At 40.4% G+C, this 23,852-nt stretch overlaps 1 protein-coding gene across 2 annotated transcripts in view; it reads left to right on the top strand.

Annotated features, from left to right (window-relative positions):
- The first annotated feature begins 12,549 nt into the window (after positions 1–12,549).
- The window catches only part of Fhl1 (four and a half LIM domains 1), a 58,692-nt gene continuing 47,389 nt past the window's right edge, over positions 12,550–23,852 (top strand). The window contains exon 1 of one of the 2 annotated variants that reach the window (XM_070039658.1): positions 12,550–12,588. The gene's annotated coding sequence lies outside the window, so the exon portion shown is untranslated. Of the gene's footprint in view, positions 12,589–12,827; positions 12,970–23,852 lie in introns of those variants that run through there. The other variant, XM_070039657.1, reaches the window with a different exon arrangement.

The following is a 23,852-nucleotide window of genomic DNA, read 5'->3' as shown; positions in this document are numbered from 1 at the left end:
AAATTCAAGTATGCAGTGAATATTAATTTATTTTACTTGAAACAATATTTTCTTTTGACCCCCAAATGGTTTCTATTCTAATCTGCATTTTTGAAATGTTTATCTAGGTTTTGTGTCAACTTTTTAAAAAGAAAATCCACAGACTGGAGGCATTTGAAAAGTTGGAAGGAACGTTGGAAAGCCAGGACTGGGGTCTATGAGCCAAGTTCAGCCTGTAGACATGTTTTATTTGGCCCCTGTGGTATTTTAAAAATATCTCAATTAGTTGCCAACATTTAAAAATCAGGCTGTTTCACATAAAAAGCATGATTTCTGACTTTTCTTGAAAAAGAAGGGGAAAGCTGGCCATGTCAGGCCCACACTGAAGCATGGTGCTTGTTGGGAGTGGTAGGCTCCAATTCCTCCTCTGCTCCACTTCCTCAGTGGCTTCAATTGCTGATCCCAGGAGGCCTTTGAGTCGGAGGCCTTTGAATCCTGAGCTGATTCATTTAGACCCTCCTGAGCTTGGGAGACTGAGGTTTGGACAAATTGTTACTAGCCAGAGTTAGTCAACAGCTAATTAGCTATGAATTTCTCAATACTTGTTTGGACTCCAGTGCCAAGAGTGCTATTTATACAACAGATAAAGCCTAGGAAAGGCTAATTATTCTTCATTTTCAAAGGATTTTCTTGCTTGGATAGCATCTGCATTGATGTATTTAGGCTTTTTAAAAACTCTAATTGGCTGATCGAAAATTGAAAGGAAACACAGTTAAGCAAAGGTTGGTCACATCTATAAATAATGAAGCATTACTTTAACATGAATCTCCTAGTTTAGATCTGATTTCTTTAAAACATTTTTCCCTTTTGTCTCTTCCTTCTTCTACCACCTGCAATTTACTTGTATATCCAAGTAATAATAAGTTAGTATTTAATCATCTACCCATCTAATAAATAGGTATTTGACAGGGCATGTGGTATAACATTTACCCTAGTACGTGCAAGGCCCTGGGTTCCATCCTCAACACTGTAACTAGACAGCACCTACTAGGTAGTAGGTGCTGCTCCAGGCACTTGAGATAACACAGAGGATCATAGGGTCAAGAATCCCTTGTATAGCTACGTGCCAGTGGGAGCGCCTGTCTGTGCAGATAGTGACAGGCACTAGGAAGATGCAGAGAGAGGTTAATGTGACTGTGACCTGGGGTGAGGTGCTCTTTAAACAGGGTGCTGACAAAGATCTTGAAGATGGGAGGAGCTATGTGAAGATTTAGGGGGAAGATTGATAGAGAGGAAACAAAAGCCCCAAGCCCTGAAATGGAAACACATACATTGTGTTCAATACTGGGACAGCTTGAATGGTAGGGATGGGTAGAGAAGGGTGAATTTGTAGAAGCCAAGTTAGAAGAGAGAGAGGCTAGGACCAGGAATTCATGGCCTTGTTGGGTGTGGCTGCAGGTCTTGATTTTATTCTACTCTTGAAGCTTGTGAAGGGCATTCCATTATATTGCTATGCCTTGTACTACTTGAGTGCTTCCTAGTACTAAGCAGACTAGTGAGTAAACTAGTGACTTTTGATTCATTCACTACTGTTCAGGGATCCTAAACAGTCTTCAAAAAATAGGTCGTCACTAGGAGGATCTGAATCAGCAAGCTTTAGGAAGGCTTCATTTTCAAGGCACCATTAGGATAAAGCCAGGGAAATGAAGCCCATCTATGCCAGGAGTACTTTAGTCTTTTCATTTCATGGGGTGGCGTGAGAACTTAACCACCTCTATGGTGAATAGAGCAAGCCCACATCTCCAATGAAGAAGAGAAGCTGCCATTGGGTGCTATCAAAGTCATTAGTGTTCCATTCTCCAAGATACACTGGGAAGGAACTGTGAATAGGTGGGATACTGATGTTTGGTGGTGGACAAGACCCTTGTCTGGCTCTCAAAGGACTGACAGGTAGTGGGGTAGGGTGGGGAGGGGTGGATGTGGAGTGGAGAGTGTGGGTGTGGAAAAGTGGGTGGGGGTGAGGGAGGGACAATGTAAAAGGAAGTGTGTGGGGATGGAGAGAGAATGAAGGAGGTGAGGGAAGGGGAGGCATGTGCACAGGCCCACAAGAATATATCTTTATCCCTGAAATCTTCTCAGACCTCTGAAACAGTTCAGCAGTTAAGGCAGAAACCTTCCAATGGGATTCAGAGCAGTCACTATAGGTTACATCTGGTGAGAACTAAACATTAGCTGCAGTAAAAAACAGGAATGAGGCTGACAACTTCCAGTTAGAGTTTCTCTCAGGATTCCCGACCCTCCATTCACGGACTTATAAGAAGTAGCAGGAAGAAGGCAATCTTGCTGCTCGGTGATTAAAAACTGTTTCCAAATGATTATATAACTTAATGGCGAATCCTCATCTAACATCTGTACAACAATCTATGTGCAATGGGCAGAACACATCTAAGGTCTGTTGATTCAAGCATTGAGGAGTCAGTCAGAGTGCCTGGAATGTGACCTTTGGCAAGTTGCTTAACCTTTCTGATCCTTCACTTTCCTCACTATAAAATCGAATAATAAATTATCTTCTCCATGAGGTTATTGCAAAGATATAAAATCCTACCTTTAGCACTTGAAACAATGTCAAGGCTCTTAACAAAAGTTAGTGATTGTTAATTATTTATTTCCTACTTTGTTTTTCAAAAGACCCTCAGAATGGAGACCATTTACATTTGTATTACATTTGAATTTGCAAATGCTAATTGCATTAGCAGTTAATCGACAGAGAAATTTATTGAGGAAGAGACATAATCCAAAAAGTGACTACTTAAATGAATGGTAATTTCAGTTACTGTCTTCTGCTTCTGAGCAAACTTCATGGAGAAACACTCCTATACAACTTCCAAATGTATGTCTAATCACCCCAAATGGTTCTCACTCCTAAATCATTCCACCTAGAAAATAAGTCAAAAATTCATTTCCTTTTATGTAGGTTCCATTTTGACAAGCCCATTAATCCATGAGCAATACAAATCATCTAAACACTTCAGAATTTGATGGCTGTTAATATTGGGTCAGCTTTAAGTACAAATGTAAGCCAGGCTGAGAGGAGCCAGGCAGGGCATACTTGGACCATAAGTATAGATGTGGGAGACAGCACATGGTACCTGGATTCCATGAACATAATTAACTCAGACAGGATCTGTCTTCCAAGCCTGAAGTGGCTCTACCAAAGTGGGTCTCTTGGCCTCTCTCAGCTTCTGTAGTTCTGAAAAAGTTTTATCAGCCTATGATGTCAAAGTTGCATTTGGAATAACAAGTGTTTGACATTTTTCATTGGCTTATAGTACTTAATAATAAAATGGCTGAATATTACACTATAAGATTGGCAGTATGCTTATGGCTTTTGTTTTGAATTGCTTTTTAGACAATACTATTTGTGCTTTAACAGTGAGTGACTGAAATATTAATGGAGGGAAAGGAATGTTTAATTAACTAGTTTTGATCAAACACCATGTCTGCTGCTATATTTGGCAAGTGAACTAATAGGAAAAGCCACTGCCAAATTAGCCTGTTAAATATCAAAGAGCAGAGGAGGCTTTTGTCTCAGTATTAAAACACAGAATTAAAATGTATCTAAATTTAGCTTCTCCAGAGGAGAAGAAAAAGATGTCAAACAGTAAGTAATCAGGAAAAATGTCATACTTGGCCTAAGTACATATTTGTCAGAGGAAATATTCAGGGAAGGCTAAAACCTGAGTAAAGGTCTGCCCGGAAGCTAGACTTCATTGTCACAAGTGAATTTTTTCAAATCATTTACCATTTGAAAAAGCCAATACTTCCATCTATACAAGTAATGGTCCCATGGAGTAATATACAGTACTGAGGGTTTTTTTTTCCCTAAAAGGGATGGTTTTTTCCTCAGAGTATTTTTATGTAATCTGCTTTAGCATTTCAAGACATCTTCAATTCACTTGAAGGGAATAAATAAGGAAAAAAGAAAAGCTTTCTTGCTCTCTTCAGATTTTTTTAAATTTTCAGAGCGTACACTCAGGTAAGTATAGGTGGAAATGTAAATATAGGAAATGGTTGAGATGGACATCCCATTATGATAGTCTCAGGATTTTTAATGCATTGTGAAGATTTTATTATGTGTGAAGACAAATTATATATTATTATTATTATTATTATTTTGCCGGTCATGGGGCCTGAGCTCTGGGCCTGGGCGCTGTCCCTCAGCTCTTCAGCTCAAGGCTAGTGCTCTACCACTTGAGCTACAACACCACTTCCAGGTTTTCCTGCTTATGTGGTGCTGAGGAATAGAACCCAGGGCCTCATGCATGCAAGGCAAGCGCTCTACCACTGAGCCACCTTCCCAGCCCTATATATTCTTTTTCTTGTTAGTACTGGGGATTAAGCCCAGGGCCTCACACATGGTAAAAATCGCACACACACACACACACACACACACACACACACACACACACACACACACACACATCACTTGAATCATACCCCTAGTTTTCAGCTTTTATGGCTAACCTTGCTAACTTTGTCAGGGGTGGCTTTCAGTCTCAATCCTTCTACCTAATGTCTCTTGATTAGCTAGTACCAACACTAGGCTTGTTTTTGAGATAGGGTCTCTTACTTTTGCCAGGGGTGGCTTTGAATCAGGATCTTCTGATCTCTACCTTGTGAGTAGCAGGGATATGTATGCCACCACACATGGCCAATTATTTTTTTCTTTTTCTTCCCCCTCCTCTTCCTCTTTCTCCTCCTCTTTCTCACTTTTTGTTGTTCTGGGGATTGAATGGAGGGTCTTGTGTTTGCTAGGCAAGTGCTTTACCACTTGAGTTAGGCTCTTCCAACCCAAATTGCACATTCTTAATAAAGCTTGAAGAGAAAGAAACTTGGGCCTTTTTTCAATCTGCTGTGATAATACAAATAAATGTGTAGCCAGCACTGAGTCTTCACAGGTCCCACATGACAATTCAATCAACGGAAGATTGAAAAAAAAATTTGGGATTAAAATTGTTGCTGTATTGAGCACATACAGAACTTCCTTCTTTTTTGATTCTTTTTGGTGCTGGGGCTTATACTCAGGGCCTGACATTTGTTTGGCTGTCCTGCTCATGGCTGATGCTCTGTCACTTGAGCCACATATCCAGCCACAGAGTTTTCCTTTCAGTATTTCCACTACAGGGCAGCCTAATAACTGTTGAAATAGCATTTAAGTATTACAAATAATCCAGAAATGATTTACATGCAAATACTCTGCCAGTTTATAAAAGAAACAGGCATCTGTGGATTTGCATATCTGAGGTGTCTCCTGGAATCAATGTCTTGCAATAAAAAAGCTCAACACTTTGGGTGTTGAGATAAAAAGAGGTCTAAAGCTATAATATTGAGTCAAACTGGTGAATAAAAACAAGTTGCAGAATGATATATACTGATGGTACCACAGATGTACATTAAACATGATATTACAAAACAAACCAAGCCAGACTAGAGGTTGATTTAGGAGAAAGAAGGGGTATGACTAGAGACAGTGGCTAATCTTGACTATTTATTTGTAATACTATATTCTTGCATTGATCGAAAGAGAGATTGCAAATAATATGACCTGCTAATCCTTGTTAATTTGGAGTGCTGGAAGTATGTTTGCTATATTACTTATGTTTTTATTCTTCAAAAAATATCTGAAAGCTCAAAAAAATACATGAAACCATTTCCTGATTAAATTTTTGAACTCACATTTATTGATTTCATGTATCTTGGCTAAGTCACATAACCTTTTAAAAAACAAGCTCTTTAGACATAAAAAAGGCAACCAATTGTACTTGTATAGAAAAGTAATGTCAAGACGGAAAAGTGGAGAAGGAATATAACCTATTCTGAACACCTACTATATGTCTGATAATGCTAGGTACTCTACATGTGGCATGTAATTTAATTCCATCCACCAAACAATCCAATTGCAGATGTGGAGACTGGGATATGGTAAATTAAGTCACACTAGATATGTGTCACACTGGGGACACCTGAAGAATTGTCAGGATTCTGTGGGCCCAGTCAGCTGTAAAGACATCAAAGAGACTTTTCCTGGGCTTCTTACAATTTCATCTCCTTGAGACCACAGTCTCCCAGGCAGGTGCATTCTCCTTACCAGCCTTTTCTTTTCCCCTAACCCTCCTCTCATTTAAAAAAGAAACACAATCCTCTTCCTCAGCTGCTAATCTGCTTTTGGTGCTTTGCCCCAGGGGAGAGAAACTTCCTGGTCACAAAAGGGTAAGCCAAAATAAAGGTATTGGTTTGGAAAAACAAATGACCCTAATCACCACATAACAAGACCTTTTGCAACACAAGTGGGTTCCTATTGTTTGCCTTCAACAAAATTGCTGGAGGATCTAATGGAATTGTCAGCCAATAAATCATTAAAATTAATGCTTGATGATAGATCCCAGTGGGATTTTTGGTACATAACTCAGAAGAAACACAAGGATTGTGTGACAATGCCTTGAGAAAAAAAATGCACATTTAAATGAAAAAAGCTTTTGAGGCTTCATAGTTTTTTAAAAGTAAATGAAAAAAAATCAAGATACTTACCTTTTTCTCTAATAAAAGCAATGCTGATCCACAAATGCAAGAATGAATTGAAAAATTATTTCTCCCATCTCTAAGAAGTATCTTTCTAAAAGGTTTTATGTAACTACTTTATTTTTCAAATATTTTCATACATTTTTAAAATATATTTTTCACCAATTGTGTAATAGAAATAATTCTATATATGTTTTTTAAAACTCATGGGCCTTATGGTTAGAGGAATTTTAAAAAATTTAATTTGTGCATATAGTTTTGTAGAGAAATATACTGAATGAACAAATAGAGACATATGCCTAGAAATACAATAAGACAAAATTTTGTTGTAGAAGTGAATGGAAATATGAGTTTAAGGAGAAAAAAAAGGAACAAGGTAAAATTTCCAATTGGCATAATAGTTACTCATATAATGACGATATAAGAATTGTTTTTTTAGTTTCATTTGGAGATACTCACAAATGTGACATAACCATTTTTATTTCAAATATGTATATTGATTATATATAAAAATATCAAATTCATTTTATAAGTATTTGAACATGGGATGAAAAAGCTTAGTTATCAACTTGCGATTTGTGGGGAGGGGAACACAGATTCTCAAAATTATTTTAGGAAGCAAAGGAACTAAAAAGCTTTATGACACCTAAGTATATAACTTGCCCTGTGACACGCATCTAATAAGAGGCCAAGCTCTGCAATGGTCCTTGGACTATAGCTGAGGGAGACATAGAAGACTTATGTTTATCTTGATTATTATGGATGTTTATACCTATTATTTCTATTCAGTTAGAAATAATATGAGCAAGGTTTCCAATATGCACACAAGGAGCTGGAAATTCACAAAATTTTAACTACAAAATTATTGTAAAAAGTGCAAGAAACATTTATGAAAACTGCTATAGAAAAGGAAAGATTACTTTTTATGTATGCTGTTACTGGGACTTGAACTTAGGGCCTTGCTCACTTACTTGATTTTTTCACTGTAGGCTGGTGCTCTACCACTTTGAACCACACCACCACTTCTAGCTTTTTGCTGGTTAATTGGGTATAAGAGTGTCATGGACTTTTCTGCTCTGGTTGGCTTTGAACTGTGAGTTAAAACTTAGTCTTCTTAGTAGCTAGGATGATAGGCATGAGCCATCAGCATCTCACTGGGAAAGACTACTAAGATATTAGATAAGATTTTGAGCAGGTTGTGGCATCAGATAAATGGGTTTTTGTAAAATTAGAAGAATTTGAACTATGGGAAAAAAATGAAAGAGGTCGAATTTTGTTCACACATGTATCCATTCAAGAACCATTAGTTAAAAAAAAGAAAATAGTTAAATATGATAAATAAGTTGTAAAATATCCTGGTTGGAGTAAAGAAATTGTATAAGAATATTTGGCAGATATCTGGGGTAAATCTGAATCCTATTTGTTGGTAAGAAATTTTAGATAACTGTTCTTAGGTATTGTGCATATTTGTATGTCCCTCCCCCACAGTATAACCCCTGCTTTCACTGTATTTGATGTCGGTATAATTTGTGGAGGGGAAAGGGAAAAACAAGTTGTTTAAATAAGGATACAGGTGGACCCCTTGCAACAATGAGAAGTACAAGTTGTCATGTCAAAAACGAACTTTACAACTTTGGTGGGGGGGGGAGGATTTGGGGGAGCAGGGGGAGGCTGGGAAGGGATGTGAAGGGTAAACAAAGGAGGAGGTTGCAATGCTTGATAAGAAATGTACTCATCTTGCCCATGTAAATGTAACCCCTCTGTACAGTATGTTCACAATAAAAATAAAATAAAATAAAATACCTGGTGTGTAGGTATAATTGGCGGTAATAGGTAGGAGGACTCTACATAAAATGAAATCAATCAGGTGGGAACAACTGTTTAAGCTTAGTGCTAGAGGCACAGAAGTTCATTTCACTATTTTCTCCATTTTGCAGATAATCACCAATATTTCTTCATAGAGAAATGGATAAAGGAATTATTAATTTAGTGACTACCATCTCCAAGGAACTGGAGATATAAACAGGAAAAATCATAGTATATTCCCTGATTTGAGGACTCTTTCATGAAATCACCGGGTTATGCTATGATTACCTGCTGTGCTAATATCATAAACCAGGTGCCATGGGAACCATGGATTCTGATTTTTCAGTATTTCAGAAGTTGAATTTATAGAATTTGGTAACCTATTGGATGTGCAGAAGTCAAAAGTTTGGAATATGGATTTTAGAGCTACACTATTTTTTAAAATTTGGACACTGAAGTTGTCTCTTTGAAGATTCAATGTCCTTTGAAATAGGCCTAATGAGAGTAAATACAATGATACATGTAAACTGTGTGTTCTATAATTTTTTTTTATGCCTGTCTTGGGGCTTGACCTCTGGGCTTGGGTGCTGGCCCTGAGCTCCTTTTTGTTCTACACTTGAGCCATAGTGCCACTTCAGCTTTGTCTGTGATTAATTGGAGATAAGAGTCTCACAGATTTTCCTGCCTGGGCTGGCTTTGAACTTCCATCCCCAGATCTCCAGATCTCAGCCTTCTGAGTAGCTAGGAGTACAGGCATGAGCCACCAGTGCCTGGCTATAATTTATTTTTGATAACATAAAATTATAGTCCTAATGGTAATTCTTCCCTCCCCCACCCCCACCCCCGCCCCCAGGCCCCATGCTAGGGATGGAACCCACATATGTTGGGCAAATGTTTTACTATTGAGCTACCACTAAAGTACCTATAAGGGTACTTTTTTGTTGTTGGTTGTGGGGCTTGAACTCTGGGCCCTGTCCCTGAGTTCTTCAGCTCAAGGCAAATGCTCTACCACTTGAGCCACAGTGCCACTCCCAGGTTTCTGGTGGTTAATTGTAGAGGCTTATGGACTTTCCTGCTTGGGCTGGCTTTGAACCTCGGTCCTCAGATCTCAGCTTCCTGAGTAGCTAGGATTGCAGGCATGAGCCACTGGCGCCTGGCTTAAGGGTACTTTTTGAAAAATTAAAAAAAAAACCAACTCAGTTACTTTCTGTGCTGATAAACGTTCTATGTTTCCTTCCAAGAAGGCATTAAATTCTGCTGAAATTTAAGACCCTTGTCTTAATGACTATGCTTCCTCCAATTAAATGACTGGATGTGAGACTACATCATCTGATTTCAGTCTATTTAATTTCTTCTTGCATCTTAATGCTACATTTGGGTAATGCAGCATACCAGGTCACATTTGGAGTGACCCTTTTTCTCTTATCAGCTGTGCTTGTTGTGCAACACCACAGACCACTACATGTTTTAAGAGGAACAGTGTGTTTCCATGACCTCCAGATGCTGAGTCTCAATTTAAGGAGATGAAGTGTTAAGAGGCAGACAGGACTAGTTTGGGGTGCAGACTAAACTGGGGCTATGTAGATGGTGAGGCAGGGTGCTTTGCACCTTGTTGCAGCATCATGAATGTCTGAAGAAAGGAAGAAAGAGGCAAGAAGGAAGGAGTGAAGCAGAGGGGTGGAGAGGAATGAAGGTGGGAAGGAAAGAAGGAAGGATATAGGAAGCAAAGAGGAAGGAGGAAGGGCACTGGGAAGGAATGAACCATATACTGATTGAGTACCATAAGTTTCCCTACAAGGTTGTCTGTTTGGAACTTGAGTGCTTCTTGGCCAGTTCTTTCCGGTTGAGCACAGGAATTGTCTTCAGAGGAATTGTCTACAGAATAGCTGTTGATGCCTTCCCATTATGGTATGGCGTAAATTGACTTCCTTTCTTCCTAGGCAACATACAGTGGGACTTCTTTTAAGATCCAGAAAGACGGATCTACAGTGCTTCTGAGGCCTCATGATAGGAAAAGAGAAAGCTTAGGTCCTGTGTGTCAGAGAGGAGGAGATTGTAAGGCTTAGGCTGCTGATTTCCCAGTAAAGAAGACCATTAGTCAGTTTGTTAGTAGCTAATACTGCTGCTCCATCTGCCACCAGCATTTTCTTCCAAGCTTTTTCATAAAGGAGAGAAGGCCTTTCTCTAGATTCAGGGCCCATTCTCTACTTGAATCCTTTAGTAAGTCCTTTTCTGTTCCAACTGAACAGTCTTTCCTTTCTGGCTGTCTGTAAAACGATTACGAACACTTTTCAAATTCATAAGGGAAGAATCTCTTGTCCCTATTCATCCTTCTAGTTCTTTCCATTTCTGCTCCCCTCTACAGTGGGAGGTTTCAATAGTCAGGAAACCCTGTTCTGTCTCTACTTCAACTCCACTGTTTTCAACCAGGTTCTATCACATTATTTTGCTTCCTTCCCGTGGCTTTCTTAAGTTTGCTCCTTTTTTTTCTGGAGAGCTCTTCCCAATCTTATTGATTGGTTGATTAATTGTCTGGAGACTTGACTTCAAGACTATGCCGCTCTTTTTTCAATGGTGGCTGGTGTTCTACCACCTGAGCCACATCTCCATTTCTTTCACCCTCCCTTTTTTGTTGATTAATGGAAAATAAAGCCTTACAAGTTTGTCTGCCAGGCATGGAGCCAAACTGTGATCTTCAGATCTAAGTGTCCAGAGTAGCTAGGATTATTAGGATTATAATCTCGAGAATCCACCCTTGGCTCTTTGGTTCTTTATATGGTTGCTTCTTTCATATTGTTCAGCATTCAGAATAAACACTATCTTATTTTTTATTTTATTATAAAGATGCTGTACAGAGGGGTTACAGTTACATGAATAAGGTAATGAGTGAGTACATTCCTTGTGGAACATAGTTACTCACTCCTTTGTTGTTTTCCCATTATCCCTTTCCTCCTCCACTCCCCCCCTTCTGAAGTTGTAAAGCTCATTTCCGATATAGTGTCTTGTGAATATCGTTGTTACAATGGTTCATCCTGTGTCTTTGTTTCAGCATTTTGTTATTCCCCTTCCCTTCCCCAAATCATACAAGACGGAGGGTACCAGAGTCAAAGAGTGATTGCCAGAAATAAACCAATGGGGAAAAAAAGAAATACAGTAAGAAGAACTAGATACAGTACATTGGGGACAACAAAGTCAACAACTACAAAAAAAATACAAAAAAAAAGACCTGTTGTTTCTAGGTCTTGTAGTTCATTTCAATTAGCATCATTTTGTATGGTCATACGTACATAGATGATTCTCTGCCAGGACTATCTTAAGCATATACTAATTATTACAAATAAGGGAAACCATGTTTCTTTGGGTCTGGTTTACTTCACTTGACATGATTTTTTCCAAGTCTTTCCCTTTCCTTATGAAAGGGGCAATGTCATTCTTTGTGCACTTCTTTTTTTTTTTGCCACAGTTTGCACCCCCTTCTTATCCAGAACACCTTTATCCAAATGTGTTTTTTTTTCACTTAACAAAATTGGTTGTGTCCTCCCTAGCGTACATATCACAAGCTCATGAAGCAAGGCATAAAGCGCATGCACCACTGCACTGTACCTACAGCCCCTGGCACTCTTTAGCACCTGGCGGCCAGGGCTCAGTAAACTAAAGGTTTCCTGAATGAAGGAATCGCCATGGGCCACTGTGCGATTAGTCCTTTCGGAATGACAGAAAGACCTCTGGATGATGTGGATGATGGCACCGGACTGAGGCATGAACGAGGCTTGATTTTTTTTTTTTAAGCGCCCTCCGCTTATTATTAGAGGGAAGGGTAGTCGATGGATCTTCCAACGCCCATAGGAAGCACGATGTTTAGCAATCCGGGGCTGGTGAGCTCCGAACCTGTGCCCCTTTGCAGGGGCTTGCAGGTTAGCGAGGTTTGCTGGCGTGGTGGGAGGCCACCTTTCGTGGCTCTCTCTTTGTTGCTCCCACCTCCCCTATCCTGGCCAGGGCTTTCTGCAGTGACTCGTGACTCCCCGCCAGCCTGCGAAGGCCTGCAGCGTGCGGGAGGGGGCACGGAGCACCCCTAGTCCGCCCCCCTTCCCGCCTCCACTTGCTAGCGGCTCCTCGGGAAAGTGCCTGCCACAGCTTCCCTGCAGCCCCTTTTCGCGTGCACGCGTGCGCGCGTCAGGAGCACAGCCGGGCCTCTCGTGGGACGCGGCACGCGGTGGTTGCCAGGTGCGTGGCGAGCCCCCCCCCGCCCCGTTCCCGCCCGCCCAGGCAGCTCGGCCCTCCACGCGCGCAGCTTGCACCGCAGCCCCCGCGCCTAGGAGGCAAAGCGGAGACGGGCGCGCGGCCCGCCCCCCGCCCTGAGCCGGCTGCGCCCGCCCCCGCGCGCGCGTGCGTTCCTTTCCTTCCTCCCCCACCCTTCCCCGCCTCTCCCGCGTGCGCCCCTCCCCTCACGCCCCTCGCGCGCTCCATATCCACCACCCCGTGGAGGGGCTCAGTCGGTCATCGTCGCCGCAGCCACCGCAGCCACTGCCGCCGCGCTCCGGCCGCCGGGGAGGCAGCGGCCACCGCCGCCGCTAAGACAGCTGCGCGGGCAAGCATCCCCAAGCTGTAAGCCTGCTTTTTCTCCCGCGTGTCTGCGTGTGTGTAAGAGTGCGTGTGTGTGAGTGCGTGTGTGGCGCCCTCCTGGCCCGCTTCCCCAAGTCCCGTCTCCCGACAGAGCAGCTACCCTTTGGTTTCAACACAGCCGCTAACCCCCCCACCCCCCAGCATGCGAAGGCCCGGGGCTGCCCGCATTTCCAGGGCTGGGTACCTGCGATCTGCGGTGGAGCGGGGATGGGGGTGGGGGGTGGCGCCCCTACTTGGGCTGCTAGATGCGGGAACCAGGTTACGGAGGTCCCCTGGGTTGCGTACTTGGGCCTCCTTGGGGGCTTTTACCGCCGTATGGGAGTGAGCAGGATGAGGCAGAGGTGTGTGTAAGTGGTGTGCGTGTGTGTGTGTGTCTGTGTGTGTGTGAGAGAGAGGGACAGAGGGAGAGGGAGAGGGGCTCTGAAATGAAGGCTCTCCATGTTTTCCTCTTTGGGGATGGTAGGAATTGGGTGGGAACGAGGGGTCATTGCATTTGGTTTTTCCCACCAAGGATGGTGGGCAGTTGGGGGTGAGGCGGGAGTAAGCACCTTTGGGCTTTTATTTATTTATTTTTTAAAATTTAACCCAACGATAGCTTGTGTATGTGGACGGAGGCGGGGGCAGGGGGCGGCGTGTGGAAAGCGGATGAAGATGAATTCAAGGGCTCCCTTGATTTTTCCCATCAAGGATGGCGGCCCTTGGAGAGGGAAGGTGGGGGACCTGCTTTGGTTGGTTCCCCAGGGATGGTAGGCAGGGGATGAGATGGAGTACAGGTGGAAGGGTCCAAGCGGTTTGGGGGGTCTGCAATGCTGGTTGGGGGTAGAAAGAGAGGGAAAAGAGGGAGAGGGACGCAGGGACAGTGCAAAGGGACGGGAGGGCCTGCGGGTTCTACTCTCGGAGCCTGTGGCAGGGGTTTGGGCAATGGGGGTGGGGAAAGTGGGGAATTTCACCTCCACGGTGGAACCTAAAGAAGCCAGAAGAAGGTTCTGTCCTTACGATTGTGCCTTACAGGGTGCATTTTCAGAATTGGGAGGTGTGACCTTTCCATCTCAAAAAGCTTGAAATCCATACAAGGTGTCTTCTGTTCTAGGCGCTGGAGAAACGGTTTCTGCTTTCGAAGTTTCTCTTTTCCATTTCCCTCAGTCTCTTACTCTTCCAGATTTAGGTAGAGCTTTGAAAAATCAGCAAGGCTGAGAGAGACACACTATGTGTGGTTCGTGTCCAAAGTTACATGATTTTCCAATCTTGCAAGTTTCTCAGGTTTGCCCCTTCCAATAAAAACCCTGTACTAGGGACACACCTTTGGAACCGGAGAAAACTAGATACATTAACAGATCCTTCCTGCTTCGGCTTGTAGATTTCCTGAAATGCAAAGGACACATGGTAGTAGCGTTTTTTTTTTTTCCGTGCCTTTCAGAAAAGAAGTAATAGTACGATAAATGTATGTCTTTGCTGGAAATCCCCTGTACTGTTAATTTAAATTATTCCATTGAGACTATCTGAGCCTCTTTGGTTTGAATGTAGAATAGATTTGTTCTCCTAATTGGAGTCATCATTTTGTAATTAGCTTGTACTTCTCTTGAGTTATCAACTGTGTGGCAAGCATGTTACCAAGAATCTTCGTTTTTTCATTATCTTAAGATAGTTTTAATGCAAATGTATGTTCCCTGGGAATGTGAATGTTTGTAGAATGGCATGAGTTTAAATTATGAATCCCTCAGAATTTTCTAAAGTTTTTCTCACCCCAGCTCATTAGAAAGAACAGCCCCCTGCCCATTCCTTACACAGAAAAAGGAAGGAATTCTGGGATGGTAGCTTGTCTTTGGAAAATCAGGCTCATATTTGCTTTAGAAAAATATATATGAAAATAGCATCAGCCTTTCATGTGGTGGGGCCTGTAATGCTTTTCCATTTTGGTTACATAAGGTTCCAATCTAGGCTTTACCTTCAGTCTTTAAGAATGCTTATTTAACATTTTAAGGGCAAATATAATATTAATGCAACAGGAAGTTGGTCAAATAGGCCATGATTTGTGCCAACCACCTCACAATAAGTAGTCTAAGACTACCATATAGATCCTGTAACCATATATGGTTTTAGAAATGCTAAGCTACCATTTCCATATTTAATTTCTCAAGAAGACTATAGTTTTCTTTTTTTTCCAACCAAGTCTAGATTTTTGAGTGAAACCTAAAAAGCAATATTATAAGAATTAAATTAGTTTAATACCTCTTGAATAATTACAGGGTGTGCATTGGAGCCAATTTATATTAAATTAATAGATCACTTGATAACATAATGACATTGTTTACCGAAAATGTTAAACTGAAAATAGTTTAGGGCTCTAAGATGGATGAAAGTGCATTTATTTATTGTGTGTACTATTACTAACACGTATATTATGTCTATTGTATATGCATGCCCCAATCAGAAAAAAACACATTAGTTTTATGATATAATCTAAACTTCCTTTTTCCCTCCAAGGAAGAGAATGATTAAAATGATAAAATCTGGGATTGGGGATTTAGCTCAGTGGAAGAGCACTTGCCTGGCAATTGCAAGGCCCCGAGTTCAGTCCTCAGCTCTGGGGAAAAAAAAAAAAAAGGTAAAATCTTTTACAAGGAGCAGCAGGTTGGTAGACTGTGGATCTTAAGTCCCTCTTTGGACAGAGGACTTAATGGATTTTTTTTTTTAAATCTGGCTTTTCAAGAACCTGTTCCTTCTGTGGGATGGCAAGGAAAGGATGAAGAAATTTTAGAAATTAACAAAAATATGATTTAGAGATTTTTGCCAATATCCATCTGAAAAGTGATTTTTAAGTGAGAAACACTCACTTTCTAAAGTCTGGTTATCTTACAAAATGGTTTGTGGAAGGAATGGCAACTAATCCCGTAAGACGGATCCCTGTTTTCCTACTCTACCTCCTGGTTCCCTTCTTGCCCACACCCTTCCCTCTCCCCCACTTTGTGCCAACAATATTGGTTTTTATAACCTTGTGGGAGTTGAACAAATGTTCCTGCTTGTTTAAAATTTAAGGCCTTATCTGTTTGGCTGCTTTCCTCAACTTTTGCCTATAGTTTTTTTTTTATTGTAAAGATGCTGTACAGAGGGGTTACAGTTACATGAGTAAGGTAATGAGTACATTTCTTGTCGAGCATTGTTGCCCCTTCCTTTGTTTTTCTCCCATTATCCCTTCCTTCCCCTACTCCCCCACCCACAAGTTACCTATAGTTTTTGTTATTGTTAAATTAACAAGTTATTTGCATTTGGAGTGAATGGTGTGATTGTAATTGTTTTAAAAGACCTTTTCTTTGAGCTCTCCTTGGACAAGAGCAAAGAAAGGTTCTATGTTTTTTGTCAGCAGAATACTTAAATACAATATATGGTCATTTGTTTATTAAACAGATAATTACTGAGTTACCTCCTATGTTGGACGCTCTTACACTAGGGACTGGGACATGGAGTAGATAAAAAAATGGCTCCTGCCTTCTGGGTCTGGTTGTTGAAAGAAAAATAGACAGGAAATCTGTTGTCAATAATCAAGAGATATCTGTAGTCTTTTATGGACACTATCATATTAAATGTTATAGATTATTAAACATGCTTCTGCTATGCCAAGAGTGAGTCATTTCATACATTTTTTTCTCACCTTCCCAATTAAGATATACTTTTTTGGGTGGTGGTGGTGGTGATGATACAATTGACTGTTTCCTCAGATTTAATCAACTAAGGTTTGAAAGTATTAAAAGAAATACATTTTACCTGGGTGCTGTTTGCTCACGCCTATTATCCTAGCTACTAAGGAGGCTGAGATCCAAGGATTGCAGTTCAAATCCAATCCAGGCAGGAAAATCCATTTGACTCTTATTTCCAATTAACTGTGGCTCAAGTGGTAAAGCACTTGTCTTGAGCTGAAGAGCTGAGGGACAGCACCTAGGCCGTGAGTTCAAGCCCCACAACCAACAAAAGAAAATTACAATTCTATTAAATATTTACAGACTTTTCTTTCTTGGTGGTAGTGAGGTCTGAATTCTGGGCCTTGCTTTACTAGGCAGGTGCTGTACCACTTGAGCCATGCCTCTAAGAATGATTTTTGCTAGTAAACATTTTTTGCTTAATTTATGGGGCTTGACAGTGCCCAGGCTTGGGCACTGTTCCTGGGCTCTTTTTGATCAAGGCTAGCAATCTATCACTTTGAGCCACACTTCCACTTCTGGTTTTTGAGTGGTTAATTGGAGGTAAGAGTCTCATGGGGACTTTTCTGCGCAGCCTGGGTTGGAACGGTGATCTGTAGATCTCAGCCTCCTGAATAGCTGGGTTACAGGTGTGAGCCATCAGTGCTTGGTGGCTAGTTAACTTTTGAGATAGGGTGTCACAAACCTTTCTTCCTGGACTGGTCTCAAACTGTGAGCTTTCTGCTCTCAGCCTCTCAAGTTAGCTAGAATTATAGATGTGAGCCACTAGCAACTGGCTAAAGACTTTATTTTTCTTGTCATTATTCCTTCCACAATATACCATAAAAACTATCCACATAGCATTTATACTGTATTGGATATCACAAATAATTTAGAGAAGTGGCGCTGTGGCTCAAGTGGTAGAGCGCTAGCCTTGAGCTGAAGAGCTGAGGGACAGCGCCCAGGTCCAGAGTTCAGGCCCCACCACCGACAAAAAACAAAACAAAACAAAATAATTTAGAGATGATTTAAAGATACAGGAATATGTATGTGGATTATATGCAAATAATATGCCATTTTATATAAGGGACTTGACCATCTGTGGAGACTTGATCTGTGGTGGACTTGATTCTGTGGAAGGAACCACAGTTGGTCTTGGAACCAACTCCCAATAGGTTCTGAAAGACAATTGTAATATGGTTTATAAGTTATGTGATGATTTAAATATACTCTAATGGCAAACTGTCCCCCCCAATTATTTTTCTGTGATCAGCTTTGAATTATAGATAATTATGGATGAGGAAGCCCAAATGAGTATTAAAATAGCATTGAAAAGTAGTTTGATTAAGCCTTTGATTTTTCTGCAGGACTACTTCCTGAGATCTTGGAGAGTCCACCTGTTTATGAACTGTTCTAGACCATCGAGAGTTTGTCACACAGGGGTCTTTGGACAGCGTCCAACAGACATTTTTGCTAAATGTGTTGACTGGCATCTAGGAGGTAGAGGTAAGGGGTGCTGCTTAGTCTAGAATGTACAGCCTAGAATGTTGTAGGTAGCCTAAAGTTTCAGTAATGTGGGTTCTGACCTTGATTTAATTTTCACTACAAAATACAACTTTAGGCCAGTGTGCTCATGTGTCTGAGTAGTTTGCTGAGCTCATTTGGTTAGTCTTTTTTTATTGTTGTTGTCGGTTGTTGGGCCTGAACTCTGGGCCTGGGCGTTGTCTCTGAGCTCTTCAGCTCAAGGCTAGCGCTCTACCACTTGAGCCACAGCACCATTTCTGGCTTTTTTTGCTTATATGGTGCTAAGGAATCGAACCCAGGGCCTCATGCATGCAAGGCAAGCAAACTACGCACTGAGCCACCTTCCCAGCCCTTAGTTAGTCTTAAAACGGCTATTTCCTGCAAACCAACCTGAATAATGCCAGTAATAACAACTACCATTTATATCATTCTGTGCCTGGCACTTGCATACATTATATATTGTTTATTTTATAAATGAGGAAACCAGGCTCAGGGAGGTAAAACTGGAAGAAGAAATAAAAACTAAGATCTTATTCCTCCAAAGTTTATGTTTTGAGCACAGCTTCATACTGTCTTCCTTGTGGCACACACCATTCAAAACTTGCTTAATAAAAGGAAAACTACTACATGTCATATATCATTGAGTTTGCTTGTGAGTAATTAAAACCATGAATATTTAAAATTGATTATACTTTGAGCGGGTGGTAAGAACTAGGGAGATAAAGGAACACCCACACAAAATGATCATCTACTCTAGTTTCAAGAAGTATGCTAGTTGAATTTATCTCTGTTATCTGATTTGATTCTCACGACAATGAAACAGAAAGGTTAGGATGTACATTTTTTCAGATGAGAGTGAGGGACTAGACAATTTGTAAGTTACAGAGTTTTAGGATTTGAATTGGACTAAGCCAACGTCCTTGTGTCTTGTTCTAACTGTTGATGGTAAGTAGAGGAGCCTGGTGGAGAGAAGAGAGCAGTTGGTCATTTCAGAAGTAATATGTGTTCACAATGGATTTTGGTATGTTCTGGTTGAGAATAAGGAGGTGAATTTCTGTGTGTTTCTTACCTAATTAGACTGGAATTCAACAGAGAATATGTTCCTAGAAATCTATGCAAAATGCCATGCTTACCCGAATTTTTCAGGGAGTGCTTTGATAACCATGAACATGGACATTACCTGTGTTGATATCCTTTCGGCAGCTCACCTTCTACTTTTCTTAAGATTCTTGTAGAAGTCAGTAATGAACAAAATTTGCTTTTGTCCTCTTTTTTTATACAATTTAAACATCAGCTTGCTGTGGGAGTTCTTTTTATAATAAACAGTCATCAACTTCATACTTGTGTTTACCATATGAGGGTGTTTTATTGTGACAGCTAAATATTTATTTTAACTTTTGATGTGTTTTGTTTCAGAGCATAGAAAGAGGAGAGAAACAGACCAATAACAATCATTTTGTCTGGGAAATGTGTTTATTTTTTGTATGTGTAGGCAGAAAAAGGACCTTGTGTTTCATTTCATTTACTTTAAATTGGAAAGGAATTTTAACCATGATTCTCAAGGGCCAGAATGCTGGGAAAAAGAACTGTTATTTAGATAAGATGCATGTTTTGATTTCCACATAGGATTGTGAGCCATAGATTCTGAGTATAATAATAATGTCCTGATTCTGACTACAGCAATCAACTACTTAGCTAATCAACCACTGTGTTCAGGCATTCATGGTTATACTGCCTGGTTTTATTCCCCTGATATTCCAATGATTTTATTTTTGGGGGTGCAAGGGATAGGAGTCAGGTCCTCGTGTATACTAGGCAAGTGTTCTACTGACTTACATCCTTTTTTTTTCCTTTGGAAAAATCTTAATTTTTACTGGTGAAAGTAGTGCCTTTTCATTGTAGAGAAATGCAGAAGTTACAGAAAAGTCACAAGGAAGTAAAAAACAGGCATGATTCACTGCCCAGACATTAGTAACAGAATATTATATGTCTTCTGAAAATGCAATAATTTTTAACAGTGGCTTAAGTCAATTTCAGTTAAAAAAACCTAAGATTTTTTGAATTGCTGCATCTCTAGATAAAGTCATGATCATAACATGTGAGTGAAATGAGAAAGCTGCCAGGGAATTAAAGAACTATTCATTCTATGGACTCCCAGTAAACCTGCTAAAGAAACTTAACAATGGTGCCTGCAGATTTTCTCCAACTGGATTAATACAATTTTACTACTAAAATGAGTTGTCAGTATTTCATCCTTCCCTTCATTTTACAGATGAGGAAACTGAGGCTCAGTATTGTCAAGCTCTTGATTCAAGATAACAGAATGTATTAATATCATAATTCCAATTTGAATTTTTCTCATTTTGAATATTTAGGTCTTCTTCATATACAGGTAAGCTTGTATTTCCTAATTAGACATTCTTCAATGTCAAGAACTTTTTGGTGGCCTAGCCCTCAAAAGAACAAACTTTTATGATAGAAATATATCAATGATAGTAAAGAATAAGAAAAGTTCAAATATTTCCTAATTTCAGAAGATGATCAAAAACTACTTGTATGCCATATAGAAGTTTTACATTTTTTACTGAAATTGAGCATTAGTGAAAAGGAGCCTATTGTTTGTATCTATCCCTCAGTATAATTCCCCTGGCCTATGGGTCAAGTCTCATGGCATACCTAGTATGTTTATATGTATAACAATTGAAAGAGGACTTTAATAAGTCTTTTTTTTTTTTTTTTTTTTGGTTCCGGTCATGGGGCCTGAACTCTGGGCCTGGGCGCTGTCCCTTAGCTCTTCAGCTCAAGGCTAGCGCTCTACCACTTGAGCCACAGCGCCACTTCTGGCTTTTTTCTTTTTGCTTATGTGGTGCTGAGGAATCGAACCCAGGGCCTCATGCATGCAAGGCAAGCGCTCTACCACTGAGCCACCTTCCCAGCCCAGGACTTTAAGTCTTTAGACAGGGCAATCTGGAAGACCATAATTATTTTTCCCCCCATGACAAGTATTTTTCTTTTTATAAAATGAGTTGCTTCTTGAAGTTGCAGGAGATTTTAAAGGTTGCATCTATTTCAAAATCTAAGTAAAAAGCAAATGTTGTGCAGTGTCATTAAAACACACACATACACGTTTTAATTTGGCACTTATAAAAAACGAAGTGTATTAGGTCCCTCTGCCTGCATTCTTCACTTTCTTCTGTCTCTATGTGGCACATCTCTGTGTGTGTCTTTTGTGTGTGACTTCATTCTCAAGGTTTTTTTTAAAGAGCCCATCTCACTAGGCCCACTTTTCCCAGGCTTCCAGTTTAATCACAGGCTTCCAGTACATTCATATGTCCTGTAATCTTCCCTTATTCCCATTTCTCAGTGTTGCATAGAACCCTTGCTAGGTCTGTTTTTCACCTTTGGATAAACAGAGAAGCTGATCTCTAGGGCAGGGGGTGAAGTGAGAAGAGTTGGTGTCAACTCTATACAGAAATATCACTGACAGAATTGGTTAAAGCAAATAATGCGTGGAGTTGACACAGGCTCAGCATACATGCAAACCTGTGAATACAAAATTATTTTTTCTTTATGGTCAGGGCCCCAGCAAATGCCAAAGGTATGAGAAAAAATGATATGGGTAGTCATTGCCAAGGGCTTACAAAAGTGGTATTGCTGGGTCATAGGGGAGCTGTATGTATAGTATTTTGAGAAACCTCCATACTGCTTTCCAAAGTGGTTGAACAAGTTTATACTCCCACCAACAATGCAGTAGGGTTCCCTTCTGTCCACATCCCCTCCAGCATCTGTTGTTATTAGAGTTCTTGATTATAGCCATTCTAACTGGGGTGAGGTGGTATCTCAATGTTGTCTTGATTTACATTTCTTTTATGGCTAGAGAAGTTGAGCATTGGCCATTCTTATTTCCTCTTCAGATAAGTTTCTCTTTAAGTCTTTAGCCAACTTATTTATTTAAGCAGTTGTTTCTCTGAGGATTTGTTTTGGGGGGGAATTTAGTTTTTTGAGTTCTAAGTATATTTTAGATATGTGACCCTTGTCCATTGTATGGCTAGTGAAGATCTCCCAATCCGTGGGCTTTCTATTGATCTTGCTAGCTATGTCCTTTGCCATACAAAAGCTCTGCAGTTTCATGCAATCCCATTTGTCCAACCTTTCTTTGATTTGTTGCTAATCACAAGATTTTTCTAAGCAACTATCCACAAGGCCTTAAATTTACCTTTTCATAATAGAAAAAAATTAGGATGTCCTTGTGCTTCAGTACTTAAGAATATAGCACCTAAAAGCTTAAAGAGTCCCTAAATTTAAGCAACTTGGCAAAAATTCTCTACCTCCAGGTTCCAGGATCAAGGCAAGTTTTCATACCCTCGACCTACTTCTTTACTTTTTAAAGGAAAGAACTAAGAAGAATTTTCCAATGGAGTAAGCACATCTAATCACACTAAGAAACCAAGCTTCCAAGCTAATATGTAGCAGTCAAAGTTTGAATCAAATGTATAGATAAAGTAGTCAGCCTTTGTTTAGAGCTACTTTTTAAATGTCTACTTCATTGAGCATTGTTATGAAACGAGTGCCAGAGTAAGACTCTGTCTCTCTGCCTATGTAATCTATCTACCTACCTAATCTATCTATATTGTTAACCCTAATAAATTTTCCCATTTCCTTTTATTGGGGGGGGGTGGGGAGTTGGTTGTGGGGCTTGAACTCAGGTCTAGGGCACTGTCCCTCAGTGATTTTTGCTTAAGGCTAGTGTACTACCTCTTGGAGCCACAGCTCTACTTCCAGTTTCCTGGTGGTTAATTGGAGATAAGTTTCCTAGCCTCTAGAACTAGAATTATAGGCATGAACCACCAGGTCCAGGGTCCATTTCCTTTTTCGTCCATTATTCCTGATTCTCCTGTCCCCAGGTATCCACTGATCTGCTTTTGTAGGAGAGCCACTTTCCAAACTAATTTTGAAAGATTGTGGGTCCTTCTCTATACAAAGACCAAATATATGTCCAAGATAACAGTTTTCTTCTCTACATTTAACAAACAGTAATATTACAGAGGAATTTTGTGTCCGTTTTATAGAATCTTCTGATTGCTGCAAGTAAATTCCTTATCAACTAGTCTCACTTACATACTTGGGTCATAGGAAAATTACAAGCAAGAGAGGAAGAATTCTGATAAATGGAATTTCAGTATATGTTCTTCTCAAGAAGTTCCATTAAGATGTCTTATCAGCCGGGCACCCGGTGGCTCACGCCTGTAATCCTAGCTACTCAGGAGGCTAAGATCTGAGGATTGTGGTTCAAAGCCAGTCTGTGAGATTCTTATCTCCAATAAACCACCAGAAAACTGGAAGTGGTGCTGTGGCTCAAGTGATAGAGTTCTTACCTTTAGCTGAAGAGCTGAGGGACAGTGCCCAGGACCAGAGTTCAAGCCCCCCCCGACCGATGGGAAAAAAAAGGTGTCCATATCTTTAAGAATAGGAAAAAATAATTTACATTTTGCTTCATACTTATTTGTAAGGTAAAAGAAATGGAAAGATGAGAACAAAGGTTTTATGTTTATATATACAGTCATCTCATAGAAGACAAATCTGTTTTATTTTTTGCAGTACTTTTTAGTGCTAGAACTGGAGTACTTGGCTTTTTTCATTTACAGCTAGTGTTCTCCAACCTTGAAC

The sequence above is a fragment of the Dipodomys merriami genome, unplaced genomic scaffold (assembly GCF_024711535.1).
Source record: "Dipodomys merriami isolate MVZ:Mamm:240054 unplaced genomic scaffold, mDipMer1.0.p SCAF_3, whole genome shotgun sequence".
NCBI classification, from domain to species: Eukaryota; Metazoa; Chordata; class Mammalia; order Rodentia; family Heteromyidae; genus Dipodomys; species Dipodomys merriami.
Note: the sequence above shows the minus strand (reverse complement) of the source record. Positions and strands in the feature narration are given on the sequence as shown.